The sequence below is a fragment of the Megalops cyprinoides genome, chromosome 3, assembly GCF_013368585.1.
Source record: "Megalops cyprinoides isolate fMegCyp1 chromosome 3, fMegCyp1.pri, whole genome shotgun sequence".
Lineage (NCBI taxonomy): Eukaryota > Metazoa > Chordata > Actinopteri > Elopiformes > Megalopidae > Megalops > Megalops cyprinoides.
In genome coordinates, this window is record NC_050585.1 from 639,685 (window position 1) to 662,112 (window position 22,428).

General features: G+C 38.0%; 1 protein-coding gene across 3 annotated transcripts in view; it reads right to left on the reverse strand.

Moving 5' to 3' along the window:
• The window catches only part of zbtb20 (zinc finger and BTB domain containing 20), a 199,381-nt gene that overhangs the window by 106,312 nt on the left and 70,641 nt on the right, over nucleotides 1–22,428 (reverse strand). For all 3 annotated transcript variants that reach the window (XM_036523949.1, XM_036523948.1, XM_036523947.1), the window contains exon 3: nucleotides 971–1,141. The gene's annotated coding sequence lies outside the window, so the exon portion shown is untranslated. The remainder of the gene's footprint in view (nucleotides 1–970; nucleotides 1,142–22,428) is intronic.

Below are 22,428 nucleotides of genomic sequence, written 5' to 3' on the forward strand. Positions count from 1 at the left end.
TTGTGCTTGTGTTGGCTACAATACCAAACACTACAAATACTGAGTGATAACTTTGAATCTCCCATTCTCTCAATTCTTACACCTCTCCACCATGGTACTGTGCATAATTTTTTGATGAATTTCTAAGAATATTTGATGACTTAAATGTTGTCTTCATTGTTCTCCAATGCCTTCTTGATTTTTAGGTCAAAGGACAAAATCACAGAGGCTTGAATACTCCAAGTTAAGAAATTAAGCCTTTTCAGAGTTTCAGTTTCTAAGTTGACCATTTACATTTGTATTTTGATTAAATTTTGCTATCACAGTTTTGTACATTTTCAGTTTAGTTCAGACATTTCAGGTCACATTGTAAAATGAGGCTTAAAAGGGTACTGAGAGATCAAACAGTGACAATTTCACATAGGTATCATCCTCACTCTTCCCTGGAGACTGATTTTCAAGTTAATATGTCAAAGGTAAATGTTGATAAGGCTTAAAATGCATTTTTAAATGGTATTTTTTAAATCATTTATGCATTTACAACACCTGTTTAACACTTACTAAAACAACAGATGACCATATGAGTTGTCCTGAGAAAAACTGCAATGAAAACATTACGACAGGAACAAAAGGGCAGTAGTCACTTGTACTATAGTATCATTAACATTTTTGCTACCATGAAAGATAGGAATACAAATATTTAAATGAGTCAGATACATTTTAAAATGTTTTAACTGTTTAAGTTGTTAAAAAGTAATCACTTCTGATTGGTTAATACATTGAACTTCATTACTCACTTCGACTCCTCTTGTAAACATTATTCTACCAATTAACTGCTTTCATAATTTTGCCCAGATATGTTTGATATAATTTTTTAAACCAAAGATATTGGACATCTTTTGGTGCAATATTCCATAACCCACCCACAATAATGGTAGCAACAGTACAGTTTAAAGTTTTGTATTTTGTGAGGAAAGACTGGTATACTTACGGTTAGATGATGTAGTGTTAAGTATGAATTTGTGAGGCTAGTAACGTGGCACTGGGCAGGCTACAGGTTGATGGTGGTAATGGCCCAGCTTAGTTTGAAGAAGTCGGCCAAAGTGAGCAATTTCATTCTTCTCTGTTGATGCCAAATGTCTTTCAGGTGTTGTAGTTTCCTCTGGAACACAAAAAGTGGGACTTGTTATAGTCTTTATTATTACTCCATGGGTCTCTCAAAAAAAAAAAAAACAATTTCTTTTTTGTCATGACTGGTATTATTGACATAGTAAGTAAAATAATTTGGTGACATGGAAGTGTCATATTTTAATATTACATTCGGTTTATTTGATTTAATTTAGTACTATATTTGAGCACTTTTTAAGTTAAAGAAAAATCTAATATTTCATCTACATCATGTCAATAACAGCCACCATGTTTGATATGCTCACATCCCATAAGCCTGTATAAAAATGTCAAGTTTCATAAAGACAAGTAAGTCAGGAGGCCCTAATGGTATATACACCCAAGAGTAATTAAAGAACTAGGAGAGATTATTTTTAAACCCTTAACAAAAATCTTTATTTGGTGAATTTGATGAAATTCCTGATGATTGGAAGCAAGGCTGTGTAATACAAAAATATAAGGAATCGATTCTGATGCAGGGAACTACAGGTCAGGCAGTTTAACTTGTATCGCATGGATGTTTTGATATCCATTCCTGGAAAAACAGATCAAGCTTAACAATTCTGGTCTTATTTGAGCACACTACAAAAAGGCTCTGGCTGAAATCAGGCTTATGATATTATATATCTGGGCTTTCAAAAGTAGTGCATGAGTGACTTATTGTCAAGCTGAAATCAGTAGAAAACAGTGGAGTTGTATTAAACTGGATTTGTAGAATACACACTCAGTGACCAATATTACGTACATCTGTCTAATACTGGGTAGGACCCCCCTTTGCCCCCAGAACAGCCTAAATTTCTTCATGGCATGGATTCAACAAAGTGCAACAAACATTCCTTAGAGACTCTGCTCCATGCTGACATGATAGCATCACGCAGTTGCTGCAGATTTGTTGGCTGCACATTCATGCTGTGAATGTCACCGTTCCACCACATCCCAAAGGTGCTCTACTGGATTGAGATCTGGTGACTGTGGAGGCCACTGGAGTACACTGGAGTAACTCATTGTCATGTTCTTGGAACCAGTTTGAGATGACGTGTGCCATTAGAAGATGGGTGGACCATGGTCATAAAGGGATGCACAAGGTGTCACAGAGCTGCTAGCCCGTTACAGAATGCATCTATAACTGGGACAATAAAAAATAATGTGTACGACTGTTCATAACTTACCCGTTTATTGTACAAAAGCAGTTTGCAGAATTCCAACATAAGTTTGTTAGTACACAACCGAGCGCACTGCGCACATGACAGCACATGACAGTTTTTAAAACAAAGTTTTTAAAACAAAGTTTTAAAAACTTATCTAAACAGTTTTAACTTTGTTTTAAATGTTTAATGGTACTGTGTTAGTGTGCTAACTAGCAAACTTCTTCGCGTGTCTGTTTGTGTCTCAGTCAGCAGCCATTGTTTCTGGGGCAACAGGAAGCAAAGGATGATTCGTTGCGCTGGGACTGTATTTATACTAAAATGTACATCAGGTGGTATATTCCAGCTAACATCATATCATATATCCTATCATATATGTTTATTTTCTGAACATGGGTAAATCTGAAAATGTGTAAAACGGCTGGTATAATTGAAACGCTACTTATAATGTAAATTATTTCTGTTATTTATTGCAATATTAACAGGTTGGATTAAAAAAATTAAAAATGTTTTGGATCATCCCAGCCAGCTAGGAGGGTATTTAAAGGAGTCTTTGCCCTCATTTTGGGTTGGTTGGTTGAATGGAAGTGAAGACTGGTCAGAGGCAATGTGTATACAGTAAGTGGGTATTACTGGAAAACCCTGTAAATAGTTTTGTTTACCTTATTTTTTTGTTTTTTGTTGCATCTTTGTTGCTTGAGTTCTGTTTTTGTTTATTTTGATGCTTTTGCCACTTGCACTGCATATAACCTTCAGCTTCACCTGCACGCCTGGGAACCAATAAACACCCTTGCCACTTCATTTGTTGTTTGGCTCCATTTTTATACTTTTTTTGTGTTGCTGTTGCGGTTGTCCCGTCACACATGGTCAGCAACAATACTCAGGTACGCTGTGGCATTTAAACAATGTTCAATTGGTATTAAGGTGCCTAATGTGTGCCAAGAAAATGTTCCCCACACCATTACACCACCACCATCAGCCTGAACCGTTCACACAAGGCAGGATGGATCCATGGATTCATTTTGTTTACGGCAAATTCTGACCCTACTATCTGCATGTCGCAGCAGAAATCGAGATTCATCAGACCAGGCAATGTTTTTCCAATCGTCTACCGTCCAGTTTTGGTGAGCCTGTGCCCCCTGTAGCCTCAGTTTCCTGTTCTTAGCTGACAGGAGTGGTACCCAGAGGGGTTTTCTGCTGCTGTAGCCCATCCACCTCAATGTTCGACGTGTTGTATGTTCAGAAATGCTTTTCCGCATAGCACTGTTGTAACGTGTGGTTATTTGGGTTACTGTTGTCTTCTTGTCAGCTTGGACCAGTCTGGCCATTCTCCTCTGACCTCTGTCATTAACAAGGCATTTTCGCCCACAGAACTGCTGCTCGCTAGATGTTTTTTGTTTTTCGCACCATCCCCTATACAGTCTAAAGACTGTTGTGCGTTAAAATCCCAGGAGATCAACAGTTTCTGAGATACTCCAACCACCCCATCTGGCAATAACAATCATCCCACAGTCAAGGTCACTTAAATCAGATTTCCTACCCATTCTGATGTTTGGTCTGAACAGCAGCTGAACCTCTTGACTGTGTCTTTGTGATTTTATGCATTCAGTTGCACATGATTGATTAGATATTTGCATCAACAAGGAGGTGTACAGGTGTACCTAAAAAAGTGGTCACTGAGTGTATGTATATGTAGAATATGTAGTGTACGTGTTCTGCATATATGTAGAATATAAAAACTAATGACAAGAGGGATGTAATCTGAACAGGGAGTTGTAGAACTGCAGAGGTTGGTGTTTGGGCCTCTGCTATTCCTTATTTACATGGACAACCTTCATCATCATCATCATCATCGTCCTTTGGATGCAGCTGAGGTGGAAGTCACTTGGAGCCTCCAGGTGTCCCATATCTATGGGACAGAGTGTGATACCTCTATAGTTTTGAGGCAGCTGAAGATAGCCTTCTTTGGGAAAGGAATGATACATGACTTTGAGAAGGCATCAGGTTGACCTTGGTAAGGACATTAAAAGCAAAACAATGAATTAATTAACAATTTGCTGATGACACTAAACACTCAAGGAAAAGCCATCAGTTTGGAAGCTACCTAAGTGGCTCAGATTCAAATAGAATTCTTAAGTGGGCAGACACCTAACAAATGAAGTTTAACATTGCCAAATGCAGACTCGTCACATGGGCAGTAACAATGTAAGGCAGAATCATTTTATGTGTAATCCAAAACTAGGGTGCATGCAGTATGAAAAACACTTGGAAGTAATAGTTGATGCAAGCCTATATGGATCTAGACATCATGTTTTTAGTTAAAAAGTTAAAAAGCAAATAGGATGCTAGCACACATTACTAATAAAATGAGATTATAATAGTGTTATACAGACAAACATCTAATGTTGTCAAACCATATTTAGAGTCGTATGTCCAGTTCTAGGCACCGCAAGCTCTTAAAAAATACAGAGAAGGGCAACAAGACTGGTTCCACTTTTAATCTTTCCAAAGTGCACTATAGAAAGTACTTTATGGTTAGTTTTGTCAGCAGAACATGGGGACAAAGTTGGAAATTAGTTAAAGGTAAATTTCATACTGATACTAGTACTACTAGACACTTTGAGTGTTCAAGACCAGGATTGACACAGTTCTAGATGCACACTTGTCTATGGACAAAATGATGAACCTAGCTGGGCTGAATGGCCTGTTCACGCCATTAAATGTCTTATAATTTTAATGTTGTTTGACGAGATGTAATTAGAGATTCTTTTTACTAAAAGCTTAATAAATGTATGTTCATTAGTTAATGTTAAAGGGTCACCTCCCAAAAATGAAGAAAAATGAACAACTGGAGGAGAAAAAGTTAAATCCTGGAGGAAGTAAACAAGGGTTTGAAACAGGATATAATGTCAGGACTCAGGGACAGGGACTCAGGCACAGACAGGGGTGAGGATGCACAAGCGATTTATTACAGTCCTCAAGGAGTATCCAGAAAGCGGGGTCAAAACAGGCAAAGTAAAAAAACCAGGAAAGCGCAACGGACGGTACAGAATTGGATGCAAAATTCATGGTCGGGAAACAAACAAGATCAAAACACAGGCAGAATACCACGATGCAATTGCTGGTAGCAAAACAGATAAACTGAGACGAACTGGCAATGAGCTAGGAAACAGATGGGGTACACAAATGCACAAGCTAACAAGCAAACGAGACACAGGTGAACAAGCGGGCAGGTGAAACAGATGAGCAATCAAGCCACAGGCAGAGAAACAAGGGGCGGGGCAGGCAACAAAAGCACATGGTCGGGGAAAACAAAAACAAACCGGCTACAATGCCGCAGTACTGACATAAAAAGTTTTTTATCAACCAATTGAAACCATCCAAGTATGAGGGGAAAAAATTATTTATATTATATTTATAACTTCTGATGTTTTTTATAAACCATATTGTACCATAGTTAGGAGTAACTGTATTCCCCCCTCCCCATGGTCTTCTTTCACACTACATTTTTTGGTTTCAAACCCTGGTCCGTTTCCGTCATAAACACGTAAGGAACGTGCAGCTTTTATTTACCAATGTCACTAGGCAACGAAGTGAAAGGGAGGCAAAATGGAAAGCCACACCATATTTGTTTTCTTATTCATCTTTTTGTTAATATGGTGTCAGCACCAAAATAACCATGTTTGGCATTATGCGTCCCGCTGTCTGAGAGTGATGCGAGCTGCTCGGATAAGAAGGTTTTTGCGGAGACAGGCGGCAATGCGAAATGAATTTGCAGCTTTGCTTGCAGAGCATACATGCATACCCTCAAGGTGAGCAAACAGTGTGGCTACCTGCAATTATTTCCCAAATAGCGTGAAATGCCACATAGTGTTTACTTCCTGGTTTTAGATCGGATAGCTTTCACACCAAATGCAAATTGCACTGGAGTTCAGGTGAACTGTACCCCAGACCCCTGTTTTCTGGAGGACTCGGGTACGGTCCTTTGGCATGCACCTGAGTTTGGAAAACAGCTTTCACATCAACAAAACAAACCAAACTAATGGCTCAAGCGTACTCGAGTCCGCACCAAAAGCTCTAGTGTGAAAGCACCCTCATAGTCAGCTTCTTAGCAGCTTAGCCACAAAACACACACTTTAGCACAATACTCAATTTACGTGTCTTCATCCTTTTAGCACCGTGGGTAACAACTGAGAGATTAAACAATGTGCTCATGGTTTCAGAAGCAAACTAACACTTTATCTATTCATCACAAAGCCTATTCACCTACTCTCAGTCAATGTCAAACTTCTGTCAACATCTGCATTTCTTTTTCCTTGAAGATTTCATGTGCGTTCAAAATGCAAAGCAAATGCACCTTTCTTCATAATGCATGGTTAACCTATGCCCAACATGCCTATGCCCCCCATCATTCTGTAAAATGTCCAATCACTCAAAAACAAAGTGGATATACTCCGTGCCTGAGTGAGAGTGACTGAGACCTGGCTCAATGAGACTCTTCTGGACAATGAGGTTGGCCTGGATAATTTCAGTATCTTCAGCAGACAGGACCAGGGACCAGGGTAAGAACAGTGGTAGCGACGTGTGCATGGATTTCAACACCCACCGGTGCACCAAGACACACAGAAAGGTTTGTATTCCAGACCTTGAAATGTTCACCCTGTCTAGATGACCCTTTTTTTATCCTGAGGGAATCCCCCTTGTAGTGATTAGCTGTGTTTACATTCCACCAAGTACTAACCATAAGGCAGCAGTTGAATTAGTTGTGCAGTGTGGTCAGTAAATACACTGACACTCTGATTTTGGGGGACTACACCTCTGCTATGGTAATAGTACCAAAGACTACTCAGCTAAAGTTCAGCCGCCACTCAGTTTTGCAGATCACAATGTAATTTTCCTGTTTCTGGATTACAAACATACACTAGAATAGCACAGGTCTTCAATGCACAGCATCAACCAGTAGTTGGAGGATGCCATTACATGACTCCTGGGATGTTATGTATGTACTGACTGGACATTTTTGAGGGTGAGTTGGATGAGCAGACCTCTGTCATTATGGATTACATCAATTTCTGCACGGACATAACAATACCAGTTAAGACGGTTACATGAAACTCAAACTCAAAACTAGGGCTGGGCAATATAGTCGTCACGATATATTGAATAGCTATTTTTAGCCCAATAACAGCTATCCCTGGTATGTGGTTTTTTCCAGTATTTTTTTCCCATTAGTTACACCTGATGCGGGAGCACACCTCCGGTTTTCCGAGGCCATGTGAAATGTTTCGGGGGAAAAAAATGCCACTCATATCATTTCAATGTTGACATCACAGCAACAGCACTATGCTGCTTCCATGTGGTAGATCGAAACATATGGCTATAAAGATAAAGAGTGAAAACTAGGGCTGTCAAGCCATTAAAAAAATAATCTAATTAATTACATGCTTTGTGATTAATTAATCTAAATAAATCGCATATATCAATATTTGCCGTGGGAAGCATTTTATGTTCAAATTGAGCTTTATACAACAGTTAGTTCCAACCAAGTAATTTGATTGGACAAGAGGCATTCCATGAGTGCTGATATTCAATATAATGGCACTGGCACTTTTAACTATACATGTATCACTCCGCTTTACAGATGTTCCGATGCAAGCGTTGATTACACCAATGCGAACTTAATTTGCACTCACCGACAGTGCAAATGTGGACATGTTTCGTGTATGACATAAAAGAACCTAGCTAGCCTGCAGTAGGGTATGATAAATGCTTAAATGCACAGTGACGTATGGGTTCAAGAGGCATCATAGAGTGCAATTCTATGTTCTAATCTATGTTAATTTTTGACGCGTTTTTTTCTTCTATAATTAATCGAAATTAACGCGTTATTTTGACAACCCTAGTGAAAACATATGCTATGTGTTTTTCAAAGCTAATAGGTAAGTTAACCAACATATAGATACAAGTGATATTTTTCTGCCCTAGAAGCATTATACTGAACTTTGGAGGTGTGCTCCTGCATCAGGTATGACTAACGGGACAAAATACGGGGAAAAAAACCTAACACCACATGCTGGGGATAGCTGTTATTGTGCTAAAAATAGCTATCCGATACATCACGACAGCTACTGTATATCGCCCAGCCCTACTCAAAACCGTGGATTATTCCACCTTTAAACACTTCTTGAAAGAAAACAGTAGGCCTTCAAACAGAGGAACTGGACAGCATTCAAAGCCATAAGCTGCACTGTCAAGAATAAAATACTAAAAGCCAAACTCAAATACAAAACTAACTGAAACAGAAATTTTCCAACATGAACATTAAACAAGCATTCCAGAGAGTAAGTACACTGACTGGCCATGCACTGAAAATGAACTGGACCACAACATCCTCTTCAACAGAAGGGATGTCCACCTCCAGCTACTGAGGTGAAAATCTACAAGGCTCTCGGACCAGATGGAATCCTATGCCCTGGAGCATTCATCCATCTTCCACTCACTGTTCCTCAAATCTCCCTGGACTGCAACATTAGTGACCACATGGAAATCTTCAACCATCATCCCCACACCAAAGAAACCTTATCCATTTGAGCTAAAACACTATAGACCTGTGGCTTTCATGTTCCTCGTCATGAAGTATTCAGAGATACTGGTTCTTAACATCATTTTACCTTCTGTCACCCCATACCTATATGCTCTGCAGTTTGCATATAAACAGAAGATGGGCACAGAAGACACAGTGGCTTGCCACCTACACCCCTTATTTCAGCACCTGGAGACACCCAGTTACTATGCCAGACTACTCTTCATTGACTTCAGCTCTGCTTTCCATACCATACAACATCAGCTGATCAATAACCCCATGACCTCAACATCTTAGCACTGCTTATCCACTCAGCTCACAACGTCCTCAGCAACAGACTCCAGGAAAAAAAGGGACACAAGATATTCTCACCTGGCATCGTCACCAACACTGGAGCACCCAGGGCTGTGTGCTTAGTCAATTTCTTTATAGTCTCAGCACAAATGCCTATCAGAGCCCTTCCCCTGTCACCACCTACCTCAAATACTATGTCAGATGACACTACTATCCTTGACAATAACTCACTCTCTGCCTAGCAACAGTCTAATTCAAATCACTACCTGGTGTAATAATGACTTTCTCCAACTCAAAATCTCCAAAAAAAATGAAATGCTCACCAACCCTCTCTCACCGCACCCGATCAGACACAGCCCAACTATCATATTTGTGGAGATAGAAGAAATAGCAGAGGATCAAATGCCTAAGCATCACACTGGACAATAATTTCAGCTGCAACCAATACACCACAGACTCTCCACCATTTGCAAACTGAAAAATCTGTCTCAATTCAACCCAGCCTTCTCCCTGTCATATATTGCACCAGTCCTCCTCTATTGTATTGTCTTTTCATACAATGCTTCTGGTCACAAATAAAGATAAATTCACACACAGAACCTCAACATTAATTGGTCTCCCCACTCCCATCCTACCTGACCTCATCACTACACACAAGCAAGTACAACAAGTACAACAGCAACTACACACAAAGCAAGTACAACAGCCCATGACCCAGATCATCTGCTCCACTCCCACTTCACATTTCTGTGATCCTGTGATCCCCACCCTAGACTCTTAGATCACTGTTCCGCTTAATATGTGCCTTTACTATTGACTGTGACATGTTTCGCAGTCATAATACTGAAGAATGCGTCACTGTTTATTATGCGTATTATGTGTGTGTTACTATGTAATGTATTTTTGTGACTGTATGTACTGTGCGCTGGCTGAGGAAAATAATTTCCTCTCTGGGAGAAATAAACTATCTATCTATCAGATTAACACATATAGATCTTTAACTGACTCAAACCTATAACAATGCTATCACTCAAATTTGAAACCTGGAACATTTGCAGTTCACAGGCAAAAAAGGACTAAAATTCTAAATCACCTAATCAAATTACAGGCTGGCATGCCTATCACAATAAACTCACACCAGTGTCAGAACATCAAAAATGAAAAAAAAAAAACTCAAAACTGAGTAAAATATTTTCAGCAACCTACAATTCTAAGCAATGATGAATCTCCATTCTAATAAATAAAAGAATACTTCTAATACATAAAACTACCACTGCTGATCCTTATGGGCAGTACAGCGCCAATGCTTCCATCGACAACCTAATCTTGCAAACATGTACTGTCTGAATTATGACTCTCTCTTCTCCATCCATACATTTTTCTCATTACTGTCCAATCTTATATTTACATAACGTTTTTATTTAGTCATTCTTTGCTACTCTTATCAAGCCACTAAGAAATGTGCATTCAATAGGGTTAGGCTGTACAGATATTAAAACATTAGTGCCAACCTTAAAATGTAGCACCATTGCGGGATACATTGCCACAGTGAGATTAAGTGCTTCAAAGGACAGACATACAAACATAACTATTACCCTTACTACTATTATTACATAAAATATTATGTTACAACTACATATTAGTGTTAATAGGGGGAGATGCCAGAGAACAGAGAGCCCAGATGTGTTCTGAAAAAGTGGGTTTTTAGTTTATGATGGAAAATGGACAGTGATCCTGCAATTCTGACAGAAGTGAGGAGCTCATTCTACCGCTTGGGAGAAAAAGTCAAAAAAAGTGTTGTGAACTTGATGAGTGACCCTTTCAGGTAGCAGAGCAAAGTGGGGGGGCATGGGGGTGCAGTTTCTGTCTCAGCTTGGTGTGCTAAAATCAAAGTAGACGTTATAGAGAAATGAGGAGAGGTGTGATGTGGCATAAGAGTATTTTGGTAAATTGTGGATCTGGTAACAGCTGCTTTCTGGATCACCTGGAAGGGTGTGATGGCACTTGTCTACATCATATCCTGTGGAATTTATATTTATATTTGTATATTTCTAAACCTACCATGTGCCTTGATGCCCTTGCTGTAAATATTTGTAGCTTGTTCTGTCTCTAATGTCACACATTTTATTTATGTCTGTGTTACTGAGCCATTTGTGTTTATTGTATATCTGTGAAAATTCTTGTTCTTGTCTCTCAGTGTCACTGTGTTATGTCGAACTGTTGTATTGTCACCGTGGGCCTGACAAAAACGCGATTTCAATCCTCCGTATGTCCTGTGCATATTGGAGAATTGACAATAAAGTTGACTTTGAGGTCAGTCAAAAGAAAGTTAAAGAGAGTCACAATGGTCCAATTTGGAAAGCACCAAGGCTTAAACCAAGAATTGTGCTGAGGTATGATGGATTTTACAGTTGTTTTAAATTACAAATCTGCACCTCTATGTTACTGTTGCTATAGTGTCAGAGAAGAAAAGATTAGTGTCCAGCACAACCCCCAGGTTCTTGTTTTCTCTGGGATAATGGCACCGTCATTTTGTGGACTAGATGACTTTATACAAAACCAAACTTCTCTATATCCAAGCAGACTGAGTTTGAGATGTTTGCTGATCATGCTATTAAGATGCATTACAAGCCTTGATGCATGATGCAAACCTAGGCCTACACAAGCCTACAACCTGAATTATAATTTGAGGTACCTTCAGTACTGTCATTAACCCATCAATGGACAGATCAAGCACATCAAGTACCTCAACAAATTGACACTCCATTGAAACACTAAAATAATACATATGTGCTTTTGTCTTGGTAATAGTTGGCAATTGAAAACCTATCAGTAAGAGAACATTCCTACTGCTCAACTCTTCATCAATCACTCTTGCCTTGATTTCTCCCTTATCAGTAATTCTTTTATATCTGACACCTCAGATACCAAAAGATCACCATATCATAATCAGTGATCATGTCCCTATTTACTTAAACAGTGAACACTTCCAATGACCTATCATCATATGGTGCTTCAGTAGTTCTCCCCTTATGATGCTGAATTTTACCCTTTTTTCACAAAAGATCCTTCACAGAAATAAGCAATCCCCTGGAAATCACATCCACATTACCCTAGGAAACAAGCAAAGGAGTACTGAGAGGCTAAAATAGTATCACACAAGAAAAAGGAACAAGAACTCGAAAACAGTTCAGGGGAATTATATTAAAAAAACAACCTGATACAGAGACTCAGACACTCAGGAAAACTTGAAAACAAGTCAGACAAATCAGTAAAAATGAAACAAATAAAATGATCTGTTTTTCCCTTCATAAGGGATTCAACAGGGAAGGCTATGCAGATGCCCACAAGAACACACACCTTCTGGACATTTTATAGCAAATTATACACCTGAGACCAACCAAAGTCAAAACCTGTTGACTCCTTTCTAAATAATATAGATCTTCCAAAACTAACTAATGAATAAACAGAACAGAACAGAACACCAAATGAAAAGTACTCAATCAGATGCCAAAAAAACCAAAGCTCCAGGACCTTATTGCATCCATACTGAATTCGTTAAACACTTCTTGCAAGCAATTTCACCATTGCCCATCAGAATGGCACTTGAAATAAAACATGAATGAATACAGCCCTCATCTCAGTAGTATGGAATCCAGGTGCTAAATGCTTAATCAACACAGATGTCAAAATTATCAGTAAAGCATTAGCCAATATAATTGAAACCATAGCTCTATTCACACATTATCCCAATCAAACTGAATTCACCAAAGGAAGTTGCACATCAAACAACATGCACAGACTGTTTAATTAAAAAATTATCAAACCAACAATATGAAAACAATAATTTCATTATCTGATACAGAAAAGCCTTTCTCAACAAACTCTCTATAAATACACCCCAATTTGCCATAACCCTGATTTCCAATTCAACAAAGCACCATTTATTTTTGCCACATGGGAAAAGAAAGGTATCATACAACTCCAAAGAAAATTCCAAAGAAAATTAGACACTGTCCCATGTTGACTCAGCAATATTCCTCCCAATTACCAAATGGGAAAAAGATTTGTTATTCTCCCCCAACACTTCTGGACTTCTGGACACAAAACTGCAGGACTACATTCTCAATGACTATCAATACTAATACACAACTAAGATCTCAAATACATATATATATATATATATATATATATATATATATATATATATATAACTCAGATACGACTTACAGTCAGTCAACTAAGTCAGGCAATTACTAAAAAGTTCATCAGACATGGATGAAAATACTTTCAAATTAAAGCTGACAGTCCGCACATCAACCCCATCATCACTATATCACTTAAAATCCAAAGTTCTGGAGCACAGAGAAAAAACAACGAAAAAAGTATCACAGTCAAAATATTTATGGAGCTCACTGTACATCACCCAGCACAAGTTGTATGAAATGGCATGAACAGATTCAGACACAAGCTCACACTGCACACTGGACGCCCCAGATAACTATTTTCTCACTACCTGTTTCTGCCCACCCACTGAATGTTTCTGGCTGGCAATCACAGACAAAATGTCCCTCCTTTTGAACTGCAGCATTTCCGTCTCTCTGTTAACTTGGGGGCCTCTTGACAATCGACCCACCAACCCAAATCACCAGACATGTAACTACTGCCAAGGAAACAATCCTCTTGAAAACAACACACTAAACATGACACCACACAGGACACATATCAACAGAGAAAATGACAGCATCTCAACAATCAAACTACAAATTTTAAAGAAATTTGGGCCCACTTTATCAACATTGTAAATTTATGATGGAATTTGCTTTCTATGTAATCCCACACACACACACACACACACACACGCCTGTCTGTCCATCCATCTCTCTGTCTGTATGTCTGTCAGTCTTAGGATGGAGAAGGCAAGCAAAAATTACAACATACATACTTTTTATGTATTTGGGGGGAAGGGAGTAGTGACTTCACTACTGCTTGTAATATAAGCAAAACTAACTAAAAAAGCCTATTTTCTAAAAAAGGAAAATGGAAAATGCACTTTGCTTATGGTCATTTTGCCTGTATTGTGCACACTTTGGAACTTAGGTTTGGAGCAGCCAGTAATACAGCAAATGATTCCAAAAAACCTACAAACTACATTCTGTGCATCTACAAAAAACAGACACTGATACAAAATAGATTACTGTTGGGCGTTCCCCAGGTGCCAGCTTATCTCCCGAGCATGACCAGTACTGACCCATCACATTCCATTGCACATCATTTTAACACATCAGCTGGGCCCTTGGTAGAGCCCCTGCCAACATCTGCCTGTGGACACCTGCATATGAAGGTGGTAATGGATTATGCCAAAGGCATCAAGAGGCTGTGCCCCTGGGAGCCGCCACCACGGCTAATGCCAAAGAGCAATGCTAAAAACGTTTCATACAATGAGTTCCGTAAATCAAACTTTAACACAGCTTCTACTGAGAATTCTGTAGTGAAACAGTGCTTCTGTACATGCCACCTAGCATAAGATGAGCTTTGTGTGCAATTGAACCTTACAACATTCTATTTTATGCGTGTGGATTGGAAGATACAAGCACAACTGTACCACACATGGAAAAATTTAGCTTCTCTAGTATGCATTGTGATTTACAGATACAAATACTTCTGTCACCATATGTTTACCAATATGCATTTTAATCATAAATGTACATTATACGTTGAATACAAAGAAAAGCACTAACAAATTAAATAACAAATTAACTACAGCATGTAAGATTTATAAAGCATAGATAATAAATGCAATGCAAATCTTCCTTTTGTACAATACTATGGACACCATGTACACCACACTTTAATACAGTACAATGTTATACAACAATACGGGCATGTGCAATAATAACATACTGTAAAAATCTGTTTCACACGTAACAGCTAGGAGTACTTTTTCCTGCCAATGCACAGACACTTTACTATTACCATTTATGTTCCATACTACTCTTCATATTCTATATATCACACATTCTGCATTTATTCTTGTTGTCTTTAATTCTTGTTATATGTTGTCACAGCATTGACACTGGGGAGTAACTGTAATTTCGTTGTCCTGAACAATGACAATAAAGCTTTCTTATGTCTTATGTCTTAAAGCACTGCATGTTTGGAAGCCTACTATTTTCACTCATTTTTCTTCTTTGCCCCTGTCAGATGTTCTGATATTCTTGATTTCAGTTCACTTTGCAACTGCATTTAAACTAAATATGCATGTTTGATGGATTTTTGGACTACTTAAATACTGCTTCATACTGCATTTCTGCCAATTCATACCCCAAAGCTAATGACCACACTCCTGTCACAGTCACTCAGTGTATTTGCTAAGAAAATCAAACTGTAAAATAGTAAATTTGGTGTAGGTGTTATTTTTCATGTTTTGTGAAGAACAGCAATTCTGCATTAGCATTCTCGGCTAGAACACTTTGCTGACAGTGCACCCACTAAATACAGTCAATAATGTCTGCCACATTATCTAACTATCCACATTTATGTAAACTACGAAGTACTTCTTGTAATGTGCATACAGTCAATACTCAAAATATGTTTAGTGTCTGAATCATGATACCTAGGGATTTTCATGACAAAATTCAGTATCACTTTTTGACAGAAAATTCACTGAAAGTTGCTATTGCAAGGAGGATACTTTACAGCTATGTGCAGCTTTGGCGAGCTTTGTTTTTATAAGGCCATTCTAGTTATACTGGAATTTTTCATTTTTTATAGCTTTCAGTAAAGTTTCATTCATATTTGAAAATTACACTACATGGCAGTAACATGGTCACAAAACATAGTTAAAATACAGTAGTAACAGAGGCATTCAGCTCTCCATAGAAGCACTTAAATGAGGCTTACATGCATTTCTCAAGTCTGAATCAGCCCCTGTGTGTCATTACCACAGGAATTACTGGCATATATTTTCTATACCCAGTTTTACCTAAATTTAATTTCATCATTGAGGATTAAGCCCCTTATATAGACTAAAGGTGAAAATAAAATGTTACAAAACTGCTGCATATGTACAGTATTATGGTATTATCATGGTAACTACTGTAGATAAATTTTTCACAATGTCAAAGTATAAAATATTCATATTCAAAATGTTATATAAATATTACATAAAATATTTCACATAAATATATTACTAGGACTAATTCATTTATAATGGATAATTTCTAAACAGTTTTCATCCTGTCACATACAATGTCATTTTTATGTACTTTCTGGCCTACAAAGGTAAAGCACTGGCTCAAACGCATGTGTGCATGAACCAACAAAAATGCTGACTTTTACTGCTACTACTGCTTTTTTGACCAATTTGTGGAGCTTGAAGCTTGAATATATCTCTTCATAATTGAGTGCTCAACATACCTGTTGTGAAGTACTTACAAAAACTTACAAAAACAATTACTAGAATCAAAACTGAAACGAACCCTAATTGTAACTAATTGTTAGAGCTTTTGTTTAGTTTAATTTGACAGACACAAACAGTTTATAAAAAATTACAATACAGCCAAGGGTGAAAGTAAGTCTATACTGGGATGTTATATCCTACCAGTAGGACATCTTGACTCTTGCATGAAAACCATTGTTGATTAAAATTTTCCAATTAAAAGTTATTGTAAATTATTTTCAAATAAATATGTTAGATTTGGACTAGTTAATCTCAAATAGAATTCTAAATAAGACACTCTCTAAAGCTCCATTTTTTTTTAGAGAAAGAGAGAGTTTTACTAACATGCAGATTTTTTTCATTTTTTGGAATTATCAATTAAACATTGTTTTCTTTCTTTTCCACTGGACTCATGTAGGAGTATGGAATATGCTGAATGCAATCCTCTGATACACTCACACACCAATCTGACTATTTTTCACACAGCACACTACAGTATGCCAAGCAGAAAGTGGCAGATGGACTTGTAATGTAATCCTAGTAATCTTCAGGCATGTGATGAGTGTCTGAGAGCAGCAAGACAAGCAGCCCCTGCCGACATACTCACCGCTATTTTCAATTTTTAAAGAAACGAAGCCAGTTTGTTCCTCTCCTGCAGGCTCCCTGACATCGTTGGCTGATGCCACAGCTGGGATGCACCTGAGCTGTATCACTCAGCTTGCACTCAAAGCAAATGGCTCAGCCTCTGAGCTACTATAGAACAGAATTTTTAAGTGTGATTACACTGCATTACGTGCATGTTTTTTTCTATTTCCCATAATTGAATGTGTTCATTTTCCACAAAATAATGAACACCCTGTGAGGCCATTTATATATCTTTGTGATGGCAACCCTGTATAACCATGAAATGCATCAAATGTGACTCCTTGACAAAGCCATGTCTTTCCTATAGGGTACAAATTTTTTGTCTAAAAAGTCCTGTTTTCATAATTACACAAAAGCCATTTGAAATCAGTGTGTCCTACTTCTAATCAATGAAACAGATGAAATGAATGTTTTTCTGTCCAAAGTAGTCTGGTGACATGTTCAGATTTGCCACACTGCAATTGAAACATTGTGTACAACTGACTCTAGGCAGATAAATAGAAACAATAGAAACATAGACAGATAACCACCTAACCACCTGGCTAACCACCTTTTGGAAGAACAGTACCATTTTTGATAGACAAGCTAATTTCAAGTTGCATGCTTTTGGACTGAGAGCATGTAAATAAACACACCAAACCGTTGAAAGTATAACATTTGTTCAGTACCTTAGGGGGTAATGTGAATTAGTCAAGAAACTGAATCTGATGCAGTACTAGGAGGTGCTGGCAAACTGTTTCCCTGTGTAGGCCACTCAGGTACAGTAATGCAGGCAGATCTGCAAATCTGATCATTTACAATTACAGATACTAGCCCTATTATTAATTTTTTTTTAGAGTTTAGTTCGATATGTTGCAATTATTAGTTGCCATCAGATGGCAAAGACAACTCTGTAGAAAGCCCCAGCTATTACAAGACAGAAGAATTGTGCTTGATCAATTTGGTATTATGTGTCTCATAATGCATCGGCAATTACCTACTTAAGAAAATAAAAAAGTAAATCAGTTGACAGTAGCAATCTAGCTGTATGAGTCCCATGTGGATATTGAGAATGCATGGCACTCCATTGGATTTACACAGGTTGGCAGTTTTCATGTTAATCTAGCTACTTAATAAGCTTTCTATAATTATGGCTAAATAACTGACATTTTAATACAGGCAGTACAGCCCAGGACACTGCATTGTTTACCACTTCAACAAGTATTCTCATTCTCTGTATACTTGGAAAGAGTTGTTATTTAAACTCTCATTTTATACTTATATCCATTTTACTTATTGCTTGAAAATGTGCATTTTCCCCAGGTTTGATTTGCTTTAGATTTTACTGATCATTATTTAAATCCTTATCTATTGTTCTGTGATCACTTGCCTGTCTGTGAAGATAGTCCTGTTATTTTACCTAGCCTAGGCCTGGCAAAACCATCTAGTGTGTCACAGATTGCCTACGTTGGAGTGTCCGCAAATACCAACAGAAAGTTTGGGTCTGCTGCTACTGCACCTGGAACCTACCACCCTGTGGAGAACTCTGCAACTGAGGATGCCAAGTGAAGCCAAGCACAGTACAACACAACCTGTGAACTGTGCACCTACACTCAGTTGATTTCGTATCTGCCAAGCATGCAGCCTAGAGAGAGAGAGCGATGCCATGGGGTTCATGTGCGATGTTAGTGGTTGCACCAACTGGCCTCATAGAAGACTATTGTAGAAGGATTCTAGCAAGGCTTTGACTTAATTCACAAAGTTCTGCTGGAATGACTCCATAACTGGTTTGTGTTTCCCAAACCTTAAGTCCTGATTTTTATAAGAGGACCTCTGGCTGGGAAATAATGCCACAACTCCACATGTGTTTGGTGCTTAGGGCTAAATGCCACAAGGGGTTCACAGGAAAAAGAATGCATTTCTGAGATGCATCAGCATCTAGTTTGGGCCACAGATAAGAACCAATATGAACCAAAAATGCCTGGACTAGGTGAAGCATCAGAGAAAGCAAGGAAGAGGAAACATTAACACTGGTGGGAAACAAAAATAAAATGTGTTTAAAATTCTTGGAGTCCTCTGCTATTTTCACATTTTTTCTGTTTTGATATTTGGGGATTACCAGGGTAAAAAATTAAAGGAGTTCCACAAAAGGAATTCACTCCAAAATTGACGTTGTCAAGGGTTTGATATACAACACAATATGATGTGAGTAAATGTCTTAAATTGTGTCCTGGGGTCAGGTTACTAAATAGTACTCTTTCAATTTCAAAAAAAAATTACTTGAATTAAATGTGAAGCCTCTTTATGGCTATATGCACCATATTCTCTGATTGTTATTGTGGTGGACTATGTTTTTAATGCCAATTAAATTGTGTGCCTGCCATGGCATAATGTAATGTCTAGACTCAGCCTGTAGAGGGTAAAGGGTTTCTAAATAAACATCGACAATTATCTAAATTGTTTCACTTTTATTTAAGTCATTGGTTTACCTTTAATGGATGGGTCTCTAAGTAAACATTTTATAGACACAGAAGCTGAGCAACAAACCGTTTTGGCCTATTGCTGATATTTTGGATGAGTTCTGTAAAACCATAACCTCTAACTGCATCGTGTTGAAGGGTAAAGAAAAGTATTCTAAGGGAAAGCTGTTGACATTGTGGTGTTGCACATTGGCTGTTATCCTCTTTGACTAGTCACAATATAAGTGGATATCCATAAATTATTAACAACCCTCAGTGCTTTTGCAACCTGTTCCAATTTTCATACACAGAAAGTTGTAGGCACTCTCTTTTAAACAGCATAAATATATCTTGACAGTCACATGGTAGGATTTTATTGGTGGACTTTCCTTCTGCTTTTAACCCCATTCAGCCATCTGTGATTTCACAGACACTACCCAGCCATTTCAACTTGAATGCATACTTGTTTTGGGGGATTCTGGACTTAACTAATAGGCAACAGCAAGTAAGAACAGGCAAGTGGCTGTAGGACACATGGGTTAAATCAAAACAATTACCACAAGGTTGTGTGTTGTTGCCCTTTTCACAAATGACTGCAGAAGTAAACATTAAGTAACATACAAGTATCTTACCAAGTTTGTTGATGAGAAAGTGCTAGTTCCTCATGACTTTAAGCAGAATCACAGGTCTGTCCTTAATTATTTAAAAGGTGCGACCAGTCTCTTAAATTTGAACACATCATAAACAAGTAAAATGCTGGTAGGCATTAGGAAAGGTGCAACCCCACATCTACTTGCTGAAATTGTGGGACAAAACACAGATGTGACAACTATAAATACCTGGGATTAGTGATATATAGGAACATTTACTCAGACAAATGTTCAGATAAAATTGAGAAAAAAAATAGCTCTGTAAACAATAAAAACCTAGGATTTCTAAAATAGAAAACATGCCACTGCCTTTTTGACTAATTTTATCAATTTGAGAAACCCTATTATAAATGGCTAGGAACATTATTAATTGCATTGTGGGCAAATAACAGGAATCGAAATTTGTGGAAAAAAAAATCTGTCAGAAATGATCCAGTAGGGAATACATTGTTGCTAGTTCCCATTTTACAAAAATAATTGTTTTTTTGCAATGAAGTTGTATTTACTGCCTATTTACTCTCTTAAATTTGAACCTGATAAAATGCCATCTACCTATCCTACTAACCACAGTTACAATGTACAATCTATTTTTAATAAAGCTCCATTCCTATGGTATTGTCAAACCCCCTTTTTAGTCTATTTTTCTGTTTTTTAATTGTGGGTTAAGACTGCCTTATTAGTTTTCTGAGTTTGTTACATTGACACAAATGAACACAGCCAGTTAATAAAAATGATACATATATACATCTGTTTATTTTTTATGAAGACATACTGAAAATATGTTTATGGCTTTTGAGGTGGGGGTAAAAAGAAATTCATCACTATTCATATTTTCAAATCAGCTATCACAAATCAAATGAACATATAGGCTATGAATCTAAAATGTCACACAATAGTAACTATGTAAAAATGAATTATAGTATAAATATACTTGACTATCACAAAGAATGTGATGCAAAATGGAACAGAGGAACTGTAAGACAACATCAAGCATTAAGCAACATTAAGGGGGGGGATGGACAACTCTAGCTAGGAGTTAACCATCCCATTTCATTATTGCTGTACGTTGTTGCATGTATCAGACCAAACCCTGTGGTAATTCAAAAATTCAAAATTCAAAAATATCTTCAACATAAGCTACATTTACACTTATTCATTTAGCAGAGGGCCAGAGTAGAGAACAGACGTCACCATGAAGAACACTTTCAGAGAGGGATGATGGGGTGACCAGAGGTTGTGGAGTGGAGAGTTCTGGCAGGCGTGTATGGTTTGATAATGGATTGAAGGTAAGTAAAAGGGTGCAGTTCATCACACTGCCCCATAGGCTATAACCAGACATTTGTATTTTATTCTGGGCACAACTGGCAACCAGCAGAGGGACATGAGGAGAAGAGAATTACTATTAGAGTATTTGGCTAGTTATAAACAAGACAAGCAGCACCATCGGGGGCCTGATGGCACATTTAGGAAGACCAACAAGAAAAGACTTGCAATTTCAATCGGGACAGCACAAGTGCCTGGACAATGAGCCGAGCAGCATACATAGTGAGAAAGGATGGGTTTTGCAGATATTGTAAAGAAAGAATCAACAGCTCCAGGTGCTTTAGTAAAAGACAGGTTGTTGTCTACAATTACACCAAGATTCTTGACAATCTTGGATGTAAACAACATTGTGTTTTCAATTAATAGAGAGATTGATGAGGGAGAGAGATGAGGTCATGAGATTAGTTCTATCAGTAGGAGCATTTAGACTGGTGAGAGGAGAACCAGTTGTGAGCACCGCCTGAGACATACAGTTTTGTCAGGTTTGCCAATGGGAGTTGATGGTCAACTGTATGGAACACAGAGAAATCAAGATGGATTAGGACTGATGACAAGGAAGCTGCTTTTTCAAAATGAAAATGTCACAGAGGGTGGCAAGCATGAAAACCAGACTCACTGGAGTCAAGTAGGTTGTTGCTGTCTGATTGAGTACATTGAGAAGGAAACAAATTGACTGCATGGGTTGTTTGCAGTGGCTTCCACTTTGATTTGAATATGAAGATGAAAGAAAACACTGGTAAGCCACCAGGTCAGTAGGCAGGCT